This window comes from Lissotriton helveticus, chromosome 11, assembly GCF_964261635.1.
Source record: "Lissotriton helveticus chromosome 11, aLisHel1.1, whole genome shotgun sequence".
NCBI classification, from domain to species: Eukaryota; Metazoa; Chordata; class Amphibia; order Caudata; family Salamandridae; genus Lissotriton; species Lissotriton helveticus.
Genome location: NC_136072.1, coordinates 740,007,179 through 740,015,059, shown reverse-complemented (window position 1 = coordinate 740,015,059; position 7,881 = coordinate 740,007,179). Strand labels below are relative to the sequence as shown.

The 7,881-nt window shown below is 46.2% G+C and overlaps 1 pseudogene; it reads right to left on the bottom strand.

Annotated features, from left to right (window-relative positions):
• Positions 1-1,097: 1,097 nt before the first annotated feature.
• Positions 1,098-2,550, bottom strand: LOC144790881 (uncharacterized; annotated as a pseudogene).
• Between the last annotated feature and the right edge of the window lie 5,331 nt (positions 2,551-7,881).

Below are 7,881 nucleotides of genomic sequence, written 5' to 3'. Positions count from 1 at the left end.
TTGCTATCATCTCTAACCACTCGTGCTCCCATAGTACCCGCAGAGCAAAGCCAAATTTTTCAACATACTGGGCCCTTATCATAGTATGTCTGTGTAAGTGTCCAAATTTGGCCCCCATCAGTCTGTTAAACTCATGGGGTTTGTAACACTGAGGACAGCCGTGGTAAAAACACTTGTTGTATTCAAAGGTAGTCGGCACGCCCTTAATTTCAGCGTACCCATCCAGGTAATAGGGACCCAGACGGTATTCACCACCCTGTAAGGCATGCCGAATATCTATGTCTTCCTTCTCAGAGACGTACATGAGCCATTGGATAGAAGGGGTTGAATAACGTTTCTGTTTACCGTTATAGAGGTCTGGCGGCACTAGAGCGATACTTTCTGGTCTTAAAAACATGTGCTTGTAGATGGACATACACATGGAGGCCAAGGTGATGTTTTGAAAAGGGTCTATGTATTCAACCGACTTTGGCATTTGAGGTGTCTTGGGTTTCAAGACCCTGACTTTCTTAGTCATTTGAGGTGTTTTGTGTTTCATGACCCTAACTTTCTTAGTCATAGACACCACAACCTCTCTGAAGAGGTTGCATGCCTGTCGCAGGATCATTACATCGGCCTTGCAATAGGCTTTCAAATCGGTTTGAAAATTAAACTCCTTTTCGCGGTTTTCAGAGTACCACTGTAGAAAACTCTCTTTCTCAGCAGGCATCATATAATCAACCCCGTAGCTGTCCGGAGGCGGCATGGGCCCACATAATTCTGGTTCGCCCAAGTGTTAAAAAAGTGTGGAAAATAACCTTTACACCCGGGAAAACCAAAAGCTTTTGATAGCTTGCTCAATTTCATGGGTAGGAAATTCAGGGTGTCTATGAATCTTATTTGTAACTGCCCAGCCATTAACAACATCAGCTTGGACCCTTGAGTGATGAGTTCTACTTGAACCTTTTCACGAATCATATTCTGTAAAATAAAGAATGAGTCGTATGCTTTAGAGTTGTGGGCAAGCATGGTATACCCTTTGAATTTTGACTGAATGAACGTATTGAGGAAATCACCAACGCACGTTCGCCCCTCAAACTCCCAGCAGTCATCAGAAGTTAGATGGTGGGCGTAAATTTAGTTAGGTTGGTGTACCCCCGTTTCCTGTGTGCACTCTATATCAAAAACAATGTAATCTTCGGTTTTGGGCTGATGTCTGCCTTTAACCATGTAACACTGGTGTACAAATCCAGCCCGACATGGAATCTGACACCTTGGACATTTCATGCCTTTGCATTTGTGCTCTGTCGACACATACCGGCCACACTCTTGCCAGTCCATTTTAGGGTTGCATTTAATAGCTTCACGGTGTATGCGCAAGCAGACTTGGGAGCGACAAAACATTTTACAGGTGCGACACATCACCTTCAGGGCATCGTCTACAACGCAACCATCCCTCTGACACATCTTACAATGTATTTCACACTGATGCTGTGCCTTAGTGTTGTATATATGGTCGCAATGTGTGCACACGTACTTGACTCCCAGAAAACTTTTAAGGTTCAAGATACCGTAAAAGTGATTCTCATGGTGAAGGACATATACAGTCTTGTTTTTCACACGCTCCCCGGTTGTAAAGTACTTCCAAGAACCGTTGTGATAAAGAACTTTCACCGTAACGGCGAAATAGTTCTCAAAAAGACCTATGTCGCCAAAGCCGACCATGCGGTCTGGAGGTATTTCAAGAACCTCATGGGCTTCAGCTGCTCTAGACATAATGACAGCATCAGTGGTGTTGCGACCCATCAGCAATCCCACGATGCTGGCCGCCAGACATGTGTTGGCTGCTCCGTTGTTAAAGTTGAGCAGCCAACGTTGTTTCTTACCAATGATCTTACTGTACAGGACACTCTTTAAAGGCCTGGAAACACCCCCCTCATGACCCCTTACAATGAGGGCTATGACTCTGAAAGTGCCATAGGCGACTAGTTCAGCCTTACTCTGTAAAAGCTTTGACAGGTTTTCTAAAAATTCCACAGCATCAAACACATCAAGGGCCCTTCTTTTGGTGAACAACGGACTGTCAAGGCCCTGCCCCTGGAAGCAGTGCTGGAAAAAATCATTAGGATCCACATCACGTATCAACCTATCAATGAGTGATTGCACAGCCTGCTGTATGACTAAATGCCCGTGCAGGGAGGACCTTATCCGGTGTAGGTTAATAAACCTAAACTCCTCGTAGTGCTCTGTAGCGTTAAATCTCTCTACAGTACGGCTGTAGGTTCTGACGCTCTCTAAGAACACTGTCTCTGAATCCTCATCTTAAGGAATCTGACTGGAGGGGGCGTTTGCTGCCGTATCACTTTGGGGATTCTGGTTTAGGCCGGGCTTGGGGGTCCTTTTAAGACGCCGTGTAGCGCATATTTTGGCTTTCTTTAATTTACTTATTAAAAGCCGGCGTTGCTTAGCGCTATTAGCCCACTTATGTTTTTTGCGGGACCATACTTTTCTAGGTAGCTGCCCCCCTCCTACCTGAACAGTATGGTTTGTGTCTGTGTGTGATGTGCTCATAGAGACCTCTGCTACAGCCCCAGCCCTAGGGCCTTCTGTGTGTACCTGGGATTGTCGTTTTGGTGCTCTACCACGGGATCCCTCCAACTGTACCGCCCAAGGGCGGTCCTCGCCTGAACTTGTGTAATGACTGGTGCATTGTACCGGTGTATGTGATTCAGGCGGTGCTTGTGAAAATATATAATTCTGCTTGAGGGGTTCCATGTCCTTTTAAAGGTTGAGGAAGCGTAAGAAACGCAGGGACTTTGTCAGAACTGTGTGGACCCTGCTGCTGTATTTAGATTTACGCTTACTTTTATTAACACCCAGGGCTTGTTGGGTCCTTAAGGGCCTACGTAGGCATAGTCAAGAGGGGATACTCCAAATATCGGCCACTGTTGTTTGGCACATTTGTATGATAACCCTTTTACACTGGTCAACCATTTGTAGTATCTTTCGCTGCGCCTCCAGCCCAGATCTGTCGACGCTACCGCACACCCCTAGTTTTAAGGTGGCGGTGTTCACTTGTCGTTTTAACTTTCTGACCGCCAGTTGTATGTCTTTCACATGGGCCCCTAGTACCTCTTTTGGGTTTACAGAATCGTATTGCGGCGGATTAGGGATGAATACAGTGGCCGGTTGTACACCATGCTGCAACATCCCTGGACCCCCACTCGCACCATTCGCCGCAACACCATTCTGTAACTGAGGTACCGGAGGGTTCATAGAAAGAGGGTCCCAGTGTGAACACCCCGGGGCTGCCGTGAAAGGGTCCTCACTAGATATGTCCTCTAAACCCTGATTTGACCAATCGTCCCAACCCGTACTATTATCGCCGCATATTGCTGATGGTGATGGGTGGCTTACACTGGGTGCGGGGCTGGTTGGGTCGTATGCTCCCGGTGGTGGAATAGGTGACATAAGGGTTGGGGAGTGTAAATGACCGTCAAAACAATCGTGGTTCCTATCGGCTAAGGAATGGTCGTGGTTGTGATCGGGTGAATGTCTAACAGCTGTATACAAATACCCACTGCGCGTGCTGGAAGGGTCCTTGTGCGCTGCTTCTGAGGGGCTATCAAGCTTGGCGACCATACCTATCAATGCCTTGAGACAACCACTGGTAGCTTTGTAAGGGGTGCCTGGGGGCTGAGCATTATCAGCCTCTGAGCTTCTAAGCTCAGCATCCATGATTATAGTCGGTTTTAGGGTTTGGTCTCGGGGGAACCCCTCTACAGAAGCTGCTAGTTTATTTAAAACTATAGAGCACTTCAAGGTATGGGTAGGAGATGGCGTCGTAAGGGGTTTGATTAAGGGATCTGCCTGCACCCCTTGTTTCTTCTTAAGACAGGATCTTGAGAGGCGCCTCGCTTTAGGAGTTTGGGGATGTACCATATCTTCAGCGACTGTCGTTGAGGATTTGAGAGGGTTCAGATACGCCACATCACTTTTACACTGAACAGGCCTAACTTTGTCGGGGCTTGTAAGTACGTCTTCGCTGTTGCCCCCCTCCTGGTGTAGAATAGACATTCCTGTAGGATTGTTCAACATGCTGGAGGAGGGATTGATCTAACATTTTGCAGCCGTGCCTGTTCTCTGTTGTATGTGCGTGTAGTATGTGCAGAGCTTGTCCTGGCGCACACGCCTACTCACACCTTTTGCTGCAGGCTCTGCATTCTGAACGGTCGTTGTTATATCCCTTAACGGCTTCGCAGACCTCTTGACCTCACACGTATTTTCAGCTGTGTTCTTTTGAACGGCTCCTAGAATGTAAGATAAAATATATATATATATTAGAAAAAATAAAGAACATGTATAATGATGCTTACACTACCCATAGACACCCCACCACAATAATTTCTACACGTCCCCCCTTTATACAACCACTACAACACGGCGGCTGCCCCCCTTCTAACTGCTAGAATGAAACACAGATAGTTCTTTTTTTTCGCACCCTTTTGTAAAAACACACCTTTTAGAGGTCTTTCCCCCGCTTCTTTCTTCGTCATCGGTTCCTTTCCATATGTTGAAGCTTTCCTCTTTAGCGGTCTTTCTTTTGATGGTGGTGCAGTCTCTTGCAAAGCAGCGTCGGTCGGGCTTGTCTCTGAGGAACCTGCAAAGCAAAAATAATCACATTTGTGGTATAAACAAGTCCTTAGCAGTCCCTTCTGAGAAGCCCTCCTACAGTACGCCCCTGGGGTTATTGGGCTAACAAAGTCTAAATCTTAGACAGTTTAGAGAACCCTGGCATTTCTTTTTGATTTACCTGAAAGAACCCCATTATCCTGAATACGTTGCGACACGTCTTGAGCCCCCAGGTATAGCTCTAGATCATCAGAATCTAGTTGTAGAGCGGCGTCATAATCTATAAAAGCATACACACATGAAAAACCCATTAGAAAAAAGCAGAACTTCTGAGACACGGGTGTATAAAAACTACACATAACTATGCAACTCTAAATACATATACCTGCTTGTATGGTTAGCATTTTGTCGTCGGTGATGTCTATTACAGGAATGGCCTGTTTAGGGTTAGATTTAAAAAAAAGGTTTAAAACTACACCTCATAAACAAGGCCTAACAGTTTGTTATATACAGTTTAGAAAATGCCAATCATAAATTCAAAATTGAAAACAGCCTTGTCTGGACATTTAATTTTTAATAAGATCCCCTCATACCTACACACAATCCCAACATAGGTACACCCCTAACCTGTGTGCATATCCATAGTATACAAACCTCAAGTTGTTCTTTATAGCCCTTTAATAAACATAGGGCCCGGGTAGAATTTTTACTTATAAACGGCTAGTAACAAAAGGATATCTCCTAGGAAAAAAGCAGTCACAATCTCCCCCTAAATACATTATGCGCATTACTGTCTACACTATATACACTCTTAGGGCTGCATTTAAAAGGTATGTCTGGTGGTAGAAAAAACACGCATTTTAAAAATGGGCTGTCTGGATGTAAAGCAAAAACATGAGAAAAACAACCATGCGCCACAGCCTATGCTTCTGGGCAAATCACTTAATTAATTTATTTATGCGTTTTTATATGGCACAGGCTTTACCCGAAGGTGTCAGAGCGCTTCATAACAGGAACAGTACTGATGCATGTGGCGTAAATTACAGGTGTACAAATTACAGAAGCAAACGTTTTGGTACATGAGGCAATAGTGACAATTGTGAGCAGACAAAATACTTGAGGTAGCAAAGGTACAGTACAGAAGGAAAAAAGTGGCATTTGTGCAAGTTACAAAAGCGAACAAAGTACAAATAGAGGTATAATACTGTAATAAATGTCAGACACTCAAGCACAAGAACAAACATTGCGTAGGCATTGACGGCACTTTTGCAAGTATCTAAAGCAAACAAAATGTAAGAGATAGCAACCGGTTTGTTACATGGGGAAAAGTGACGTGTGTATGTTACAACAGAGAACCGACCACCGGTACAAGGGTAATACTGCAATAAATGGCCGGCCTTCAGGTCGAGTTTGCGCTATATAAAATGACCCCAAAAGCAAGAAATCTTGAAAGCGGCAGGACCGCTGCTACTCAGGTCCCTGCTGCTGCAAACACATTTTTTTCTTTCTCATTTTTATTTATTGCCCATACTCAGTGGCGTTGTCGCGCTAAATAAATATGCCCCATTTAAAAGGAAAAAAAAACAACAAAATCTTGAAAGCTGCAGGGCCGCTGCTAATCCGGTCCCTGCAGCAGTAAACACATTTTTTTAATTTTTATTTTAATGGTTGCCTTTGACACAGTCACAGTGGAGGAATCTCTGCCTGGAGCTTCCTCGGCGTGTTTGCCCGGGCAGACACCGCCCCTCAGTGGTGTCAGGGGTGTCCCTGGTGACATCACGGTAGGGGCGGGGCATGCCCTGGCATACGCTTCGAGGAAGCTCCCTGCTGCCCTGCCACCGTTTTTTAAAAACATTTATTTTATTTATTGGCAGTCACCTTGGGGCTGTAATTGCTACAACAGCCCCAGCGAAGCCCCCAGCCTGGTGCTCCCTTGCTGTGGCTGCTGCGATAGGCCCCAGCCCCTTCCGTGACGTCTGGGGAGTCCCGGTGACATCACGGAAGGGGCTGGGGTCTATCGCACCAGCCAAGAAGAGGAAGCTCCATGCTTCCAAGTCTCCATGAAGACCCACGTGGGATCAATGAAAATGCCGCCACAGCCCCCAGAGCACAGCCATCGGTAAGCAGGCTCTGGGAGGCTTCAATTTGAAAAAGGAGCCTCGGGCCCTCGTGCCGCTCAAAACCATCCCGCAATGCCCCGGATCCTGCCACAGGAGCCCCCAGAGCTGCGCACGGTACCCAGCGGACTCTAGGGCATTTTTTTAAATAAAAGCGGGGCCTCAACCACACCCCCACCACGCTGCCATCCAAAACCCAGAGCCCCGCCTGGCCCCAAGGACTCTGGGGATCTTAATATGATAATTACCGGGACCTAGAGCCCCGCACCAGGAGGCCTTTATTTGTATAAGTGTGCTTGGGACCTACGCACCACACACTGGAGCACCGCAAGGACCGCAGCGTGCTCCGGGGGTTTATTTAAAATATGCTGGACTCTGTGACCCCACACCCCGCAGATAATGCCACACACAGCTCAGAGACCTCCCGGCCCTCCGAGAGCTCTTGGCTGGCCCCAGAGGATCGCTGCATATCCCACAGAGACCCCCCTTAATAAACTACCATAAATTCAACGGGTGTTTGTAACACCCCACACCCATGGACACCGCTGATGACCCTGCCTCAACCTGGAGCAAAGTGAACACTCCTTGTGCCCCAGGTCATCCTTGAAAACCCAATCACATACCGATGTGTCCCTGCCACACCCTGGTTCAGATTGGGAAACAGCTGTTTGAATATGTCTCTGCAGAGCCTCTACACATGTTGGTGAGTACCTATTTGCATTATTTGTATTTTTTATTTTGTAATAATGTAGGATATGTAGTGTACTCCGACACCCATAGCCCCACACCGCATTGTTGTAGGTTGGTAGACAGTGTAAAAGCCTTCTGTTACAGGATTGTTGCACCTCTAATACCCTTAGCATTACCCTCCTTAAATACAGGCCCACAGATTTGTTAAAATACCTTTAACAGGTCCCCACACCACAAAAGCAGCATCCATAGATATCATAGTTACAGCTTAACACAGCAGTCATGTACAAACCCTAAAGCAGCCACCTTTATTCACATTACCATACAGTTCCCCCTTGCCCTAGTGTCTTTTAAAAACTTAAAATGACAACCACCCTTTTACACATCCAGCATTATACACCTTAGGCACCAGACCACAACCCCCAGTATATATTATTTAAAACATTACGATCACAGTCCTACA